The following is an 18,903-nucleotide window of genomic DNA, read 5'->3' on the forward strand; positions in this document are numbered from 1 at the left end:
TAGCCTTGTGCCCCTTCCACGCCCCCTCTAGTACAAGGAGAGATGCAGCCCTACAGCACCAGGGTGGAAGAAGCCCCAGGATAGCTGTCCGAAGACATGAGGTCCACTCAAAAGCTTCCCCCGCCAAGGAGAGAAGAGGACAAGACTCATCTGCAGATGAGGTCTCAGGGCCCTGAGAATGAGCATAATGTTTGTAAGGAAAGAGAAACAGGATTTCAGTGGGACATGGAAGTCTGAGAAAGAGCCTCTGCAAAGATAGCTCTAAGGGAGGTGTGATTGTGAAGGTGGGCTGGGCACTGAGTTCTCTGTAGTACAAGGTACCAGACAGAAGCCAGACTCTGGGGGGAACCTGCCTGCTGGTGAGCAGTGGGCATAAAACCCTAAACCAATGAGAATCGAATCCCTTCCCAGCAGCTTCTGCACAGATCAGTGATGTTTGCTTGGTCTTTCTCTTTTGTGTGGTCTAACCTGATCTGTTCTGAGATCAGAGAGTTGGAATAGAAAAGCCTGACTGAAATGAAACGAGCAAAGAGAAGACAAGGCCTCCTAAATCTGGTGAAGACAGAACACAGATAACCAAAGGTGAGGATGGGAAGAAACAGATTGAGTTCCAAGTCCCATCCACAGTATCCCAGGGCCTGGGAATCCCTGGAAGTGCCAGAGGTGTGTTCTCCCTGGGAGATGCGACCCCAAGTGTCAGAGGAAGCCCTATGGAGCAAGGAAGGGAGGGCAGGGCCTCTAGGATGGGCACTTCCATACAGGCTGCCCATGTGAATTTCTCAGAGTGACCGTGACAGATCCTGAGAGGGACAGTTTGAGGCAAAGGAAAGTAAGTTTTCTGAAGAGGGGTGAATTCCACAGTCTCCTGATAATGAAACAGAAATCCCGTCCTGCTCAGAGGTACTGAGTAGGAGGGATTGTGAATTCCCATCCTGCACAGAGGTTGGCTGCGAAGTTCGACTGTCTAAAGACAATTTGGCCAAAGTCTTCTTTATCTTTCAAAGATATATCTTTAACTTCCTGCAAATTCAATCCTGGAAAAAAGCCTAGAATATACAAGTGTGGGTTTTTCAGGAGAGCAACAAGGGGAGAAGGTGATAGTGGCATATCAGAGAAGGAGAACAATAGTCTAAGGGTCCCTGTGTTACTTAATGAACCACACACGGTGTCCAGCATACTTCCTTACCTGTAGACATGTAAATGCAGTAGATGTTTTAGCAATAACTGAATTAATCCTCACAGAATTCCTTTTGGCCATTTCCAGGCATAGAGACCAGAAGAAGTCATTAGTTCCAAGAGCAAGCAATAATTCGCTGGTCTGAATTTTGTTCAATTTCTGTGTTTGCCCTTCACAGATGGATAAAAGTCTCTGAATCTGGCATTGAAGACAGTGTTTTCTCTATTGTTATGGATTGAATAGTGTCCCCCAAAATGTGTGCCAACCTGGCCAGACCATGATTCCCAGTATTGTGTGGTTGTCCTGCATTTTGTGATCTGATGTGATTACTTCTGTGTTGTAAATTCTAACCTCTGTGACGTTAATGAGGCAGGATTAGAGGCAGTTATGTTAATGAGGGAGGACACAATCTACAGGATAAGGGTGAGTCTTGAGTCAGTCTCTTTTGAGACACAAAGAGAAAAGTGAGCAGAAATGAGAGGGACCTCATACCACCAAGGAAGAAGTGCCTGGAGTGGAGCAGGTCCTTTTGACCCAGCGTCCACGCGCTGAGAATTTCCTAGGCCAGGGGAAGATGGATGACAAGGACTTTCCCCCAGAGCCACAAAGAGAGAAAGCTTTCTCCTAGAGCTGGTGCCCTGACTTCAAACTTCTTGCTTCTTAAACTGTGAGAGAATAAGTTTCTGTTTGTTAAAGCTATCCACTTGTGGAATCTCTGCTATAGCCACACTAGATAACTAAAAAACACATATATAAAATAGTCAAAAAAAAAAAAAGTTTCAAATACACACACGTACACGTATGATGTTATTAAACTTTAAAAGGTTTTACATTCTTATAACACATTTAACAACAGAGATTTGTATACAGAAGTTATAATAAGAGCCATCCCCACATAAGTATATTGTACCTGCTCCCCCAAAGTGTCCAGTGTCCAAAGATACATATGTACCCTTTTACACACTTCTTTTTGTTTGTTTTTATGGAAATTAGGTCACACTCTACCCATGTTTTTCTCTGAATCACTCTTCACTTGACAATTTTTCATGGTTCCTCTAAATCAGCAGACATGGAAGAAGCACTCTTTTTGGTTCTTCTTATTTTTAACTCTCACCATTCTTCTGTCAGTTTGTTGTACTGTGGTGGCTTGCATGTTGCTGTGATGTTGGAAGCTATGCCACCGGTATTTCAAATACCACCAGGTTCCCCCATGGTAGACAGGTTTGAGTGGAGCTCTGGATTTAGACAGACTAGGAAAAAGGACCTAGTGATCTATTTCTAAAAACAACTGGCCAGTGAAATCTTACAAATAGTACTGGAACACTGATTCAATGACAGAGGATAACCCCTTAGGTTGGAAGGCACTCAAAATACGAGTGGGGAAGAGCTACCTCCTCAAAGTAGATCCCACTTTAATGACGTTTCCTGATGGGGCACAACTCAAAATGAGAAGAAACTGATGCAAATATCCTTTAATAATCAGAATGTGGAATGAAGGAAGTATGAATCTAGGGAAATTGGAAGTCATCAAAAATGAAATGGAATGCATAAAGGTCAATAATCCAAGGCATTAGTGAGCTGAAATAGCTTGGTTTTGGAAATTTTAAACTAGACAATGATATGTTCTACTATGCCAGGATTCAGGTACTGAAGAGAACGGCATCATATTCATCGATAAAAAGAACATTTCAAGATCTTTTCTGAAGTACAACACTACGAGCAATAGGATAATATCCACAGGCCTACCAGGAAAACCAGGAAGAGCAGTTAATAAGACTATTATTCAAATTTACACACAAATCATGAATGTGAAAGATGAAGAAGTTGAAGGTTTTTACCAAGTTCCGCAGTTTGAAACTGATCAAACGTGATGCATTCATCAATCAAGATGTACTGATAATTACGTAATTAGAATGCGAAGTTGAAAACAAAGCAGACAAATCAGCAGTTGGAAAATAAGGTATTGATGATAGAAATGACAATAAAGCTTACATGATAGAATTTGGCAAGACCAATGACTTATTCATTGCACATACCTTTCGTCAGGAACATAAATGGTGACTATACTCGTGAACTATTCCAGGCAGAATAGACAGGAATCAAATTTGTGGAAGGTGATGATGGAGAAGGTCAATATCATGAGTCAGAATCAGGCCAGGGGCTGACTGCAGAACAGATGATCATTTGCTCATATTCACGTTCAAGTTGAAGCTGAAGAAAATTAAAACAAGTCCATGAGTCAAAGTATGCCCTTGAGTATATCAAACCTGGATTTAGAGACCATCTCAAGAATAGATTTGATGCACTGCACACTAATGATCGAAGACCAGATTAGTTGTGGGATGATAGCAAGGACATCATATATGAAAAAAACAAAAAGTCATTAGAAAGACAGGAAAGAAAGCAAAGACCAAAGAGGATGTCACAAGAGACTCTGAATCTTGCTCTTGAATGTACAGTAGCTAAAGAGAATGGAAGGAAAAATAAAGTAAAAGAGCTCAATAGAGTACCTGAAAGGGAAGCTGGAGAAGACAAAGTATGATAATAATAATGTGAACAGATCTGGAGTTAGAAAACCAAAAGGGAAGAAAACACCTGGCATTTCTCAAGCTGAAAGAACTGAAGGAAATATTCAAGCCTCTAGGTGCAATACTGAAGGATTCTATGGGCAAAATATCGAACAACACAGGAAACATCAAAAGAAGACGGAAGGAATACACAGACTCAGTACACGAAAAAGAATTGGTCGACGTTCAACCATATCAGGAGGTAGCATAGGATCAAGAGCTGATGATACTGAAGGAAGAACTCCAAGCTGCACTGAAGGCATTGGAAAGAACACGGCTCCAGGAACTGATGGCGTACCAAATGAGATGTTTCAACACACGGACGCGGTGCTGGAGGTGCTCACTTGACTATTCCAATATATTTGGAAGACAGCTACCTGACCAAATGACTGAAAGAGATCTATATGTGTACACATTCCAAAGAGAGGTGGTCCAACGCAATGCGGAAATTATCGAGCAATGTCATTAACATCACACGCAAGAAAAAATTTGCTGAATATAATTTAAAAACAGTTGCAGCAGTACACAGACAGGGAACTACCAAAAATTCAAGCTGGATTCAGAGGAAGACATGAAACATGGGATATCATTTCTCATGTCTGATGGATCTTGGCTGAAAGTAGAGAATATCAGTAAGATGTTTACCTATTTTTGTTTCCTATACAAGCACACTCAACTGTGTGGCTCATGACAAATTATGGATAGCTTAGCAAAGAATGGGAATTCCAGAACACTTAACTGTATTCATGCGGAATATCTACGTAGACCAAGAGGCAGTCATTTGAGTAGGGCAAGGAGATACTGTGTGGTTTAAAATCAGAAAGTTATGTGTCATGGTGGTATCCTTTCACCATACTTACTCAATCTGTATGCTGAGCAAACATTCTGAGAAGCTGGTCTCGAAGAAGAAGAACATGGCATTAGTTTTGGAGAAAGATTCACTAACAACCTATGATATGCAGCTGATACGACCCTGCTTGCTGAAAGTAAAGAGGACTTGAAGCAGTTACTGATGAAGAGCAACCACTATAGCCCTCAGTATGGATTACACCTCAACATAAAGAAAACAAAAATTCTCACAGCTGGACGAGTAAGCAACACCATGATAAACAGAGAAAATACTGAACTCATCAAGCATTTCATTTAACTTGAATCCATAATCAATGCCCACAGAAGCAGCAGTCAAGATTTCAAACAATGTATTGCATTGGGCAAATCTGTTGCAAAAGACCTCCTTGAAGTGTTGTGAAGGAAAGATGTCACTTTGAAGACTAAGGTGTGCCTGAGCAAAGCCATGATATTTTCTATCACCTCACATGCTTGAGCAAGTTAGACAATGAATACGGAAAACCGAAGAACTGATTCATTTAAAATATGGTGTTGGCAAAGAATACTGAATATACCATGGACTGCCAGAAGAATAAACAAATCCATCTTGGAAGAAGTACACCAAGAATGCACCTTAGAAGCAAGGATGGCGAGACTTCGTCTCACGTGCCTTGGACATATTTTCAGGAAGGACCTGTCCCAGGAGAGGCTCATCATGCTTGGAAAAGCTGAGGGTCAGAAAAAAAGAGGAAGGCGCTCAACAACATGAACTGACACAATGGCTGCAAGAATGGGCTCAAACATAGCAATGATTGTGAGGATGGTTCAGGATCAGGCGGTGTTTCATTTTGTTTTACACAGGATCGATGGCATCTAACAGCCACAACTAACATATGTATGCATATATATATGTATGTGTGTGTGCATGTGTGTGTGTGTGTATATATATATATATATATACCCATTGCCATCGAGTCGGTTCCAACTCATAGTGACCCTACAGGACAAAGTAGAACTGCCCCACAGAGTTCCCAAGGAGCGCCTGGTGGATTCGAACTGCTAACCTTTTGGTTAGCAGCTATAGCTATTAACCATTATGCGACTAGGGTTTCCTTATATATATATATATATTCTCTTCACTAGTTTTGCACCTCTAGAGATCCCAGGCTAAGACATTTGGTACCTACTGTGGTTCTAGAGGAACCAAATCTTAAGGATGAGTTTTCTGAATTGATTCTCAAGTCTGGCTAGTCTTAAAGGCACTGATGACTGTCTCCATTAGTAAACAGGCTATTGCTAATCCATGGTGGGAGGTGACAATAGAAATACGCAAAATACTACTACCACTGGATCAAATATTTGTGAGAGACAAGGCTCTGCCTGATTACATATTTGATACTTTTCTATAATTTTGTCAGAATAAGAATAATAAGGAAGCTGCTTGGTTGGTCCCGCTTTTGCTAGCCACACTGGTGAATGAAAGAAATGGACTCAAAGCTCAAGCACCACATACAAGATCTGAAAGCTGCCACTTGTGCCCAGAAGGAAAACCATATTTCTTATAGTAACAAGGCTAATGCTGCCAAAAATAAACTCAGATTCTTATCATAAGAGTGACTGAATTAAAGCGCCAGTTGAATATCCAACCTCAAATGGTGTCTGAAGTTAGAGTGAGGGCACTGATTGGGAAGAAATGGGATCCTGAAACTCGGGATGAGGACATATGCGCAGACAGTCAGGAAGCGGGGGACAATGAACCTCCAATTTCTGTTGAATCGCTCTTCCTAACAGAACCAGACCTCTTACTCCCATCTGAAGAGATTCTCTAACTGCCTGCTAAGGCACCCTTCCCAGTAAAACAATTATCCCTTCCACCTCCATCTGATGAGATTGCCCCAGCTGTGCCTGAAGTGTCTTGTTTGAGTTATCTCCTGGGGTGGTGTCTGGGGCATTGCCTGGGGCATCACCTTAGGCAGATGCCTTATAAGACACGGCTGAACATCCCACTGCCACTGCCCATTTTTGCTTCTAGACCTATACCTAGGCTTCAGTCCCAACAAGCCCCAAAAGGCAAACTATAAAGTGTGACCCAGGAGAAGGTATGCTAAACTCCAAAAGAACTGCTTGATTTTTCTAATATATACATACAGAAACCTGGTGAATATGTGTGGGAATGGCTATTATGGGTGTGGGATAACGGTGCAAGCAACATAAAGGTGGATTAGTCTGAGTTTATTGATATAGACCCAGGAAGCATAGATTCTTCATTCAGTGTTTCAGCTTCAGAGGTTAGAAAAGGATCTCATAGTTTATTTGGCTGGTTTACTGAAGCATGGATTAAGTGGTGGCCTACAATAAATCAAGTGGAAATGGCAGATCTGCCATGGTATACCGTAGGAGAAGGTAACCAAAGGATGAGGAAAATTGGCAGGTTAGAATGGATTTATTAGGCTGGACCCACAGACCCACACACGGAGTGCCCAGAGGGCTCTCTTTTTACCATAGCGGTGAGGTACAAATTTGTGCAGCAAGCCCCAGCATTATTGAAGACTTCTGTGGTTGCTATTTTATGTAAGTAAGAGTCCACAGTGAGAACTGCCCTAACTGAATTAAGACACCTGACTACAATGCAGTTGACTGGACCCCATGGTTGTAGCAGCCAAGTGGTGGCACTCAATCAACAAAGACAAGGTGGGTGTGGTTACCATAACAGACAGTAGAGTCAAAGCAGTAATCAGAATAGTCTGCTCGCATGGATTTATGGCAATGGCTACTTAGTCATAGTGGCCCTGGGAGTGAAAGAGCTGGGAAATGTACATCTCCTGGTACCTAGTGTCTTAGATATCTAGTGCTCCTGTAACAGAAATACCACAAACGGATGACTTTATCAAAGAAAATTATTCCCTCACAGTCCAGGAGGCTCTGTAAGTCCAAATTCAGGGTGCCAACTCCAGGGGAAGACTTTTTCTCTCTGTCACTCCTAGGGGAAGGTCTTTGTCACCAATCTTCCCCTGGACAAGAAGGTTCTCAGCACAGGGATCCTAGGTCCAAAGGATGCACTGCTCCTGACACTTCTTTCTTGGTGGTACTGAGGTCCCCCTGTCTCTCTGCTCTTTTCTCTTTTATATCTCAAAAGAGATTGACTTAAAACACAACTTAATCTTGTAGATTGAGCCCTGCCTCCTTAACATAACTGCTTCAAATCTTCGCTCATTAACATCATAGAGGTAAGATTTACAATACATTGGAAAATCACACCAGGTGACAAAATGGTGGATAATCGCACAATACTGGGAAGCATGGCCTAGTCAAGCTGATATATACATTTTGGGAAGACAGAGTTTAATCCGTAACACCTAGTATGCAGCTATCGACCTATTAATGCCTTTTTCTCCATACCTGTTTGGAAGTATCACCAGAAACAGTGTGCCTTCTCTCTGACCTAAGTATATAAGGACCAAATAATATAGAGGAATCTCTGTTACATTTTCTCCATCTTACCGTTATTTGGCCTCATAGGCAGACCCAGTCACTTAATTGCACGGCAGAATGAAGAGATTAAAGCCCCAACATTCTTGCCAGTGGACCAGGAAGGTAGCTGCTCAGACATCAGAGAGGCTCACAGAGACAGAGACCAGGCGGCTCAAGAGAGGGATACCATAAAGTTGTTTTTCATACCCCCTCCACTCCCATAGTTGCATATGCTTTGCTCTGACCCCAAGAAGTAGATCAATCCTTTGAGAACTGCATTATGGGTTAGAACACCAACAAGGTCCCAGACTGAGTGACACTCCCATAGATTACATCCAAATATCACTGCAAAGTCTTCAAAATCTGAACTGACATCTGAGCCACAGCATCCAGAAGTTGAGAAAGAACCTGCAGCCTGAACATAACTGGGTCAAGTGATTCCTAAAACAAACAACATCAACATTTTCTGTAAGATTGAAGTAAGACACAGTCTTGGAATCATAGACAAAAATTTTAAAAAGCTACTTTAACCACGCTCAAAGAAGTAACAGGCACACCTTAGAAAAATAGAAAAATACATAGAAACCATTCACAAATGAAAATTTTAGACAGGAAAAATAGAGATAAAAAATTCACTTGATCAGCGGAATGCTGTTGACAGACAAAAGGATCAACGAGATGAAAATAGTTCAATTGAAAATATCCAATTGAAAACAGAGAACAAATATTGAAAAAAAAAATGAACAGAGCCTCAAAAAAATCCAAAAATATCTAACATTTATTTATTGGAATTCCATAAGGTGTAGAGAAAATATGTAGTGTAGAAAAAAGTATCTGAACAAATACTGGCTCAACACTTTCCCAATTTGTTGAAAGACATAAACTTACAGATTCAAGAAGCTATGCAAACTCCAACAAGTTAAACTCACATAATTTTACGCCCAAATGCCTCACTGTCAATTGTGGAATAACAAGGACCAAGAAAATATCTTCAAAGAAGCTAGAGAGAACAACTCATTTCACACAGGAAAAACATTTGGAATGACCCTGTATTCATCGTCAGAAGCCATGGAGGCCAAAAGGCTGTGAAAACAACATTTTTTCAACACTGAAAGAAAAGAAACATTAACCCAGTGTTCTATAGGCTGTTATTTCCTTCATGAGTAAAGGAAAAATATTGACATTCTCAGGTGAAGGACGCTTAAGAGAATTCATCGCCACCAGACTTGTTCTAAATGAAACACTAAAGGAAGTTCTTCAGGTGGCAGGCTTGGAATTTCAGGAATTATGGAAAGCAACAAAGTCGAAAGTACCTTCTGAAGTTCGCCGTTCAGCCAAAGATTAGACAGGTCTATAAAACAAACAATAACACACGTGAAGAAAGTGTTTCTTAGTTCAATCGTGTGTATGAGACCAAAAGTGCAAAACCTGCCCAAAAGCACAGAAAAGAGGGCAGGATGGAACAGGAATCATGGCGGATGGAAACGGGAACTGGAGCATAGAAGAGAATACTGACACATCATGAATATTGCCACCAATGTCACAAAACAATTGTGTATAAATGGTTGAACAAGAAAGTAATTTGCTCTGTAAAGTTTCAAATAAAGCACAATAAAAAATTTTTAAAAAGTGGTAGGTATCTGGGTAAACATATTATGCCAACCCTGCTGTCACTGCACAACATGGCGCAGGACTCCCCTCTTTGGAAAGACTTTCTAGCGTATTGGAAACACTTTGGAATATACTCTTGGTGGCAAATTAGTATTAGAGAATGGGATTAATTTTGAAAATATGAGATGTCTGTACTCATGTCTGGTGAATAAACTGGATAATAACATTTTCAGAGCGAAATGAGATGTTCTAACAGAAAAATAGGCCTGAATTCCCACGTGGGCCATGAGCCTACTCTGAAGGCCTTTCCCACAGAGGCATTTCAGGCACTTCTAGGGCAGCAGGAGCACTGGGGAATGCATGTATCAACCTCCCCCAGGGCCTTCTCTGAGGGGTAAGTACCTGCTTTAGTACTAAGCTTAGTGGTTCATAAATAGTCATTCTGCATAAGGTCTTCAGGTTCAAGTCTGTAATCCAGCTGGGATTCTGTGTGTGTTGCATCTCTGCATCAAAAGAACATGCTTCTAGAAGCAGAATGCCAGGAGAGAGGAGGTTGGGCAGTTGGGGGTGGGGGGTGCTGCACAGACAGGGGTGCCCAAGGGAGGCACAATATAGTCATTCTGCAGCAGGTCTAGTCATTCTGCGTAAGAATTAGAATGCTTCTGTCAATGCGTAATAGGTTACATGCAGGACATAAACAAAGTGACTGAAGGACAAAGTCGAACAGTAAACCAAGCCACTCCCTGTCAATCCTTACCTGAGAGGGTCTTCATGAAGACTTCCGGGGATGGAGAAGGACACAGTAAATGCTGATTTATTTTACCTCTTCCTTCCTCAAGAAACAGGAACTGGTGTTAAGATGTCAGGTGTCAAGCCCCAAACTCCTCTTCTGGTCTGTATTTAAGCTGTATAATAAAACTGGGAATCAGGCAATCAGCCGTGAGCAGACAGACCCAGAGTATTCCCAGTGCCCCACATCTCTGAGCTCCATTGAGATCCTGTTCTTAGTCACTAGATTAGCAGAGGAGCTGAAAGACTGAAATTCCGTGTTTTAAGGCAACTTGGGCTTCAAACAGTCACTTATTGCTAAAGTCATATTTCTCTGTGTTAATTTATGATCCTTAACTCAAATCCGGAGTTTGGAGCTCATTTTGATAACTCCTCATTAGTCTGCATAGACTAGAGTCTGCTCACAGTCAGTGATGACAATGGAGGAAACAAAGTCCCTAGCCCAGAGGAGGGACTGCTCCCCATATTTGAGGAAATGCCCCTGGGAAGCATCGGAGAGGTGCACTTTGGCCTCTGTGGCTCTGCCTTCTGCTCCTGGAATTGCACCCTGGGGGCCTCCATATGCAGATCCAGAGTCCGTGGGTGACCACAACTCCCCCCTTCTGGGTCATCGTCCGGACACACATTGCGATATGCTTCCTGCCCTCCTTTCCAGCATAAGCGCTGCGATCACAAGTGGCAGAACCAGTTCTCAGGTCCAGACCCTAGACCTTGCCCTCCTTGGCCTTAGGCTTCCCCTAGTCCTGGTGGAACCTGCAAGCCTGGCGGATGTGAGGTTAGCACCCGGCTGGGCAGGCTTGGGCCTGTCTCAAAAGGCTCATGGCACACGCAGGTTCCTCCTCCTTGAAGCCTGCGGGCTTGCGGTGGGCAGCCCGGCATCTCGTGCCTCCCTCGGGCGCCCTCTCTGAGCAGCAGCTCCCTTCCCCCTACCCCGCCAACCACCCAACAGTCGCACTGCCTGCTTTCTGCTTCTAGAAGCGTGTTCTTTTGATGCACACATGCAGCACACACAGAAGCTCAGCTGGATTACAGACTTGAACCTGAAACGCACAACTTTAAAACTACTAGACTGGGGGGAGGGGGGTATTGGCAGTGAAAAAAGGAAAAAAAAAAAATAAGAAAAAGAACAATTACAAAAAAAGTATTAGAAGACTGTATCCTCACATTATGGACTCAAGAAGGCTGCGGATAAACAACTGCGTAGATAGCATACTGTTGTCTCTTTGCAAATAAGTCTTAAATGAGGGAATTTGGTACTGGGAAGAGTTGCAGAGCCTGACTTTGGGGAAATCTGGGATTGACGAATTGCCTTGCATGAGGCTACAAGCCCTGATAATCAATATTTGAAGATGAGATTCGAGCAACCTAGAACATGCATCAGAATTTTTTCTAAGTAAATTAGCACCAGAAGATGCCTTTAACCACTAAATAAAATGGGTCAGTAGTTCAAGATCTCCCTACAAAGAAAACAGCAGACCTAGATCGTTTCCAGTCAGGTTCCAGCAAACATGCAAGAAACAGTAATTTTAATCTTGTACATAGTCAACAGAGATTAGAAAACCATGAGATACTCCCCTAACTTGATCCTTAAGGCTAGTTTAAAAATGATAACAAATTAGAGAAGGATGGTAGAAGAAGAGTTAGAGGACAAGCACACTCAGTAACTGAGATGCAAAACCCTACGTAAGATGCCAGCAAAGGAAATCCAGCAAAGTATAAACCGTGTAACATGCCATGATCAAGGTGGTTTATTGTAGGCATATAAATTTGAGTGAACGTTAAAGATTTAGTAATTTCATTCACCACATGCACAGGTGAAAGAAGAGAAGACATATGCTCACCTCAAGAGATGGGGGCAAAGCAGGTTGATAAAATCCAATCACACGGAGAGATAAGGACTAGGAGCAAACATGGAACAGAAAAGGAGTTCCCAAACGTGGAAAACTACAACTAGCATGATAGTTCATGGTGACGTGTGGGACATTCTCTTTAAAATTAATAAACAATAAAATAAGGGTGCTTCTATCATTACTTTTATTAAACATTTAACACTGGAAGTGTAAGCTAGTACAAAAAGAGAAAAAGTATAACTGCTATTCATAGATTATAGGACTGTCTCCATTGAAAACTGTAGAAAATACTGGAATTAATAGTAATCATAAATAAAAAATAAATTAAAATTTCAATGCATCACCATCGAGCTGACTCTGTCATAGCTCTTAGGTGAAAGCAAAGGACACTGATAGGGAAAGAGCAGGTTCGGGTGGTCTAGACCAAGGAGGGAAGAAAATTATTCTGCACTGGGCTGAACTTATAAGAACGGGTATGTGTGTTAGTTACCTAGTCCCTCCATAACAAAAAATAACACAACTGGATGGCTTTAAAGAACAGAAATTTATTTTCTCACAGTTTAGCAGGTAGTCGTTCGAATTCAGGGCATGGCTGTAGTGGGAGGTCCTTCCTTGTCTACCTCAGCTTCTAGTAGATGCCAGCAATCATTTGTGTTCCTGGCCTTCTAGAAGCATCTGTCTTCTTTGTCTGTCTTCCTTTTCACCTGTTTGTGTCTGTGTGTATTCTGCTCCTTTTATAACTAAGAAGAGTTAGGCTTAGGACCCACCCTACATTGGTATGACCTCATTCACATAATAAAAGCAGGCCCCCTCTTTCCTAACAAGGTCAGATTTACAGGTACAGGGGTTAGGATTTCCACATACATTTTGGAGGGACACAATTCAATCCCTAACAGTCGACTTACCAGATATTCTGGATTGAGAGTACTCGCATGAACAGCTGAGAGTGGTTCCAATTCTTTGCTACATTCGTTGGCTGAAACTTGTCTCAATGGTCACCCATAGGAATGCTGGAGCAATTTATTGTGTAGGACATAGCCAACCATTCCTAATCACGTCCATTGTGTGGAAAAACACACACTCCCATCACCGAAGCCTTGAGAAACTCATCGATAAGAAGAGAACGGTGGTTGGAACCAAGAATTGTTTCATAGCCTAGATAACATGGTGTAGCTGTTAGATATCCACATGGAGATGTCCGGTAATAAAACTTCACCCCACATGGGGATGTCAAGGATAATACCAACAGCTAATGGTCATTGAGTACCTGCACTGGTGCCAGGCACTCCTGTGCTTTTCCTTTCATGTTTGCTTTTCGTGATGGCCATATGAGGAATGTATCATTATAATGCATAAAGAGGTCAATACAGAGAGTTACGCTGACATTTGAATATATGAGTCTGGACCCAGGAGGAGTTTGAATGGACGGAGGTATAAACCTCAGGTCCTTAGCTACAAATAGACAGCAGTGAACTCACTGAGGCATCCTAGAGGGAGGGTGTCAGTAGAGAGAGGAGCAGGCACCAAGCCCAAGGGTACTCTGGTGTCTAGAAGCCTGCCAGGTGAACAGCAGCCAACAAGCCTCTCTGAAGTCCAGTGTGCTTCCTGGAGGGTTGTCTGTCCTTGCTCTCAGCTGCATTTCCCCAGTGCTCCTCCCACCTGCACTGGGTTGTCCCCTTCATGAGGACAGGGACAGTGTGTACCTTTCACCACTGTATCTGCATAATATAGACTATTTCTGGCCTATGGAATATACTGACTGAATGAAAAATAAACAAACGATAAGGACGTAAAATCCTTCGTAGTTGATACCTTGGAATACATTGAGGGGCTTCATGAGTAAGAGGGAGAAAAACTGATCAGGGCTGCTTCTGAGACCATCTCTTAGGCGTAAAGAGTGTTAAACAATAATTAAACAAAGAGATTTAATGGCAGAGATGTATGTTAAAAAGATGTAAGTATAGGTTGAGGATTACTAGAAACATGCACATTTATTATTGCAACTACAGTCATATCGTTAAAAAACATATACTACATGCACACAGAATATTATAAAGTAATTTAATGCCCTCATTAAAAAAAAACAAAAAAAATTTATCATGAGAAAAGACTAATGTTGAATGAAAATATCAGGATATAATATCCGTGTTAATATACATAAATGTGTGTGCTAATACCCACATAAAACCAGTTGCCACTGAGTCAGTTCTGATTCATGACGACACCAGTGTGCCAGAGTAGAACTGTACTCCAGAGGGGTTTCAGTGGCTGAGTTTTCGGAAGTAGACTGCCAGACCTCTCTTTCATAGCAATTCTGGGTGGACCTGAACTCCAACTTTCTGTCAGCAGCTCAAGATATTAACCATTTGCATCAACCAGAGACTCTAATACACATACATGCCAATATAAGTAAGATAACAGACATATCGGAACGTTAATAATTTATTCTATGCATTACGCATGTTTTCTTGTTATTTATTGCATACTTTCCCATTGCTTCCAAGTTTTTGAGGAATAGAATGTACTTCTGGAAAAATTCATGAGAGATTTTTAAGTAATGAAATAATTAACAGAGACAGAATGAGTAATCTGTGGCAAGGCAGCCCATGTACCCAAGATTACAGTAACACTGGTATGAAAAGCAGAATTGTGGAGTCCTGAAGCTCAGTGGTCCCATGCATCCATCAGGAAAGAGGGAAGAGCAAATAAACAAGGAGGAAATACAGTGAGCCAGAGGAGTGGGAGCCCTCTGTTGTGGGCACAGTTTTCTCATGAAACTTTAGATGGGCACAATGGGTGGGATTATCCACTTCCATCATACAAACATTTTTATTACCCTTGATTTTAACGGAACTATGTTATAAAAACAAATGATAAAATAAAGTATAATAAAAGAATAAATCTCATCAGTGGACTACTATCATTTTCCCCAGCCACTGAGGAGGGCAGGAGACACACACGGGAAAGAAGATGCAGCAGTGTGAAGACTCATGCTAAGTGAGGAGGGGAATGTTTCTGAGACAGGCCTTAGCTGCTACCAACTAGGGAAGTAGGCAGCCGTGCACAACCAACTGGAAGAAATGGCACATTATTTCTGAGACCTACTCCAGCTCCTAACAAATTATGGATAACATGGGGAAGAATGAGATTTCCAGGACACTTAATTGTTCTCATGAGAAACCTGTACATAGAAAAAGAGGCAGTCATCTAAATAGAACAAGGAAACTGCATGGTTTAAAGTCAAGAAAGGTGTGCATCACCGTTGTACCCTTTCACCATACCTATTCAACCTGTATGCTGAGCAAATCATCCGAGAAGCTGGACTGTCTGAAGAAGAATAAGGCATCAGGATTAGAGGAAGACTCATTAATAACCTGAGATATGCAGATGATACAATCTTGCTTGCTGAAAGTGAAGAGGCCTTAAAGCATTTACTGATGAAGATCAAAGACCACAGACCAACAGCCTAACAACTGGACCAATAAGCAACATCATGATAACAGAGAAAATGTTGACATCATTAAGGGCTTCATTTTACTTGGATCCACAATAAACACCCACGGAAGCAGCAGTCAAGAAATCAAACGACACATTGCATTGGACAAATCTGCTGCCAGAGACCTCTTTATAGTGTTCAAACGCACAGATGTCACCTTGAAAACTAATGTACGCCTGACTCAAGCCATGGTGTTTTCAGTCGCCTCATACGCACACGAAAGGTGGGCAATGAATAAGGACGACCAAAGAAAAATTGAGGGCATTGAATTACGGTGTTTGCAAAGAATATTGAATATACCACAGACTGCCAAAAGAATGAACAAATCTGTGTTGAAAGAAGTACAGCCAGAATATTCCTTAGAAGCAAGAATGGCGAGGCTTCATCTCACGTATTTTGAACATGTTGTCAGGAGAGATCAGTCCCTGGAGAAGAAAGTCATACTTGGTAACAAGTGGCCAGAACAATCGGCTCAAACATAACAACGACTGTGAAGGTGACAATAGGTAGTTTAACATACATTTTGACCCATACGAATTAAAATTTAAACAATTATTTCATGCCTTTTTGTAGTGGTTTTAGAATATACAATTAAAATAAATGCAAACAATTAATAGAAAAAATCTCTGAAAACAAAATTTAATTTTTTTAAGTGACTGCTCCATACCCCAAATCTAAGTGACGTGATATAAAGCACTGGTCTTTGCGATTCACAAAAAACAGGTGCCAATTCCTGAACAAGAACTGAAGTGACAGGAGAAACTCCCCATGCTGTTATAGCCCTGAGTATGGGCCCTAATCCAATAATCTGTCTTCATTAATTCCTTTTCATTTCATCTCTGTGAAAGAGGGGAGGGAGAAGGTGAGAGAGGGTTACATGTGCCTATTCTGTTCTTTAGCATCTAGTTCACTGCCAGGAACAAGTATTCGTAAGAGTCTAAAAATCATTAAAGTACAAATAAGGAGGAAAACCTCCTAGTATATATATGTATTAGGTGGCACAAAGAGTTAAGTGCTCAGCTACTAACTGAAAGGTTGGCAGTTTAAATCCACTCAGATGCCTTGGAAGAAAGGCCTGGCAATCTACCTCCAAATGGTCACAGCTATTGAAAACCACATGGAGGGCAGTCCTACTTTGAAAACTCACGGGGTCGTCATGACTGAAAATCTACTCAACGGCAACTGGATTGGTAATCTATACATGGCATAAATGTTCGGAAAATTAGTTTCTGAACATATACATGGCATATAGAATACACTGGACATTAGTATTATGTGCCAAAACCCATTGTCATCAAGTCGATTCTAACTCATAGTGACCCCAAAGGACAGAGTAAAATTGCCCCATAGGGTTTCCAAGGCTGTAAGTCTTCACTGAAGCAGACTGCCACATCTGTCTCCTACAGAGAGGCTGGTGGGTTCGAACCACTGACCTTTCAGTTAGCAGCCAAGGTCTTTAACCACAGAGCCACTAGGGCTCACTGCTGTCATGTACAGTGATTACATAAGCAAATTCTGAAACAAACTGCCTGGGTTTAAATCCTAACTCAATTTATCAGCTGGGTGATCTGGGCACATTACTTTACCTCTCACTGCCTCAGTTTCCCATTTCTAAAACGGATCTTATTCAAAAGGTTGTTACTCAGGTTAAATAAAACACACAAGGCACTTAGAAAAAGGCCTCACACACAGAATGAACACAATAAATGTTAGCTTACATAATTATTAAGGGAATACAAACAGCTTAGTTGAAGAAACTTCCATTGAGAAATAGTTGCGTTCCAAAATTCATGTGTAAAGTCATTTACATCAACTGTTAAAGTTGTATGTTTAGATTCAAGTGATTACTGAGGTGTGTTATGATCTTGAACAGAGTTCTGGGGACTATACAGGCAGACTCTGCATGCCCTTCTCCTGCACATCCATTCCATCTCCCTTGGAGCCCAGACATCAGGTTATCAATTAAACCCCTCCCACACTGGTGGTGTACTGTTTAAGAGCTACAGCTGCTAACCAAAAGGTCATCAGTTCAAATCCACCAGGCGCTCCTTGGAAAGTCTATGGCACAGTTCTGCTCTGCCCTATTGGGCCGCTATGAGTTGGAATAGACTCAGTGGCAATGGGTTTTTAATGGGTATGAGTTAACTGTTCAGTGCTTAAAGACATACAAAAAGCAACCACGAACACAAAAGTATAGTAAAAAGTTCTTATTTCAGAATAGCAAAACCTTTTTCTAACACAGTGGTGAATTAGGGTGGACTGTGTATCAAGAGGAGGCCTGGTGGCATAGTGGTTAAGAGCTCAGCTGCTAACCAAAAGGTCAGCAGTTCGAATCCACCAACTAGTCCTTGGAAACTCTATGAGGTAGTTCTACTCTATGCTATAGGGTCTCTATGAGTTAATATCAACTAGGGTCTCTACGGGTTGGAATCAACTTGATGGTGACAAGTTTGGTTTGGTTTGGATTGAATTATGACCCTAAAAAACGTGTGTTTCAACTTGGTTAGGCCATGATTCCCACTATTGCGTAGTTGTCCTTCATTTTGTGATTGTAATTTTACTTTAAGAGGATTAGGGTGGGATTGTAACACCACCCTCACTCAGGTCACCTTTCCCTGGGGTGTGGCCGGCACCACCTTTTATCTCGCAAGAGGTAAAAGGAAAGGGAAGCAAGCGGAGAGTTGGGGGCCTCAGACTATCAAGAAAGTAGCACCAGGAGCAGAGCATGTCCTCTGGACCCAGGGTCCCTGCACCTGAGAAGCTCCTTGACCATGGGAAGGCTAAGGACAAGGACCTTCTTCCAGAGCCGAAAGAGAGAGAAAGCTTTCCCTTAGAGCTGATGCCTTGAATTTGGACTATTAGCCTACTTTAATGTGAGGTATTACATTTCTCTTGGTTAAAGCCATCCACTCATGGTATTTCTGTTACGGCAGCACTAGATGATGAAGACAGTGGGTCAAGGTGGAAGGGGCGGATGAAGGACAAAAAAAGAAAAATGGACAACAAGAGAAATATAAGAATTCAGAGAACTGTGAAAATTTAATTCCTGAATATACTTTCTTTCTCCTCCCTGTAACTGTAAGGACTTTTCTCATATACAGCATATATAAGTAA

At 41.7% G+C, this 18,903-nt stretch overlaps 1 long non-coding RNA gene across 2 annotated transcripts; it reads right to left on the minus strand.

The window, feature by feature from the left end:
* Positions 1–971: 971 nt before the first annotated feature.
* LOC126063847 (uncharacterized) lies at positions 972–13,336 on the minus strand. Of its 2 annotated transcripts, XR_007514408.1 has the most exons (4): positions 13,199–13,336; positions 10,412–10,559; positions 3,214–3,388; positions 972–1,842 (listed from the first exon to the last, which is right to left on the minus strand). It is a non-coding gene; the product is annotated as an uncharacterized LOC126063847 (long non-coding RNA). The 2 variants fall into 2 exon arrangements; XR_007514409.1 differs by lacking the exons at positions 972–1,842; positions 3,214–3,388 and adding an exon at positions 5,020–5,300 and having other exon boundaries at positions 13,199–13,329.
* Between the last annotated feature and the right edge of the window lie 5,567 nt (positions 13,337–18,903).

The sequence above is a fragment of the Elephas maximus genome, chromosome 20 (assembly GCF_024166365.1).
Source record: "Elephas maximus indicus isolate mEleMax1 chromosome 20, mEleMax1 primary haplotype, whole genome shotgun sequence".
NCBI lineage: Eukaryota > Metazoa > Chordata > Mammalia > Proboscidea > Elephantidae > Elephas > Elephas maximus.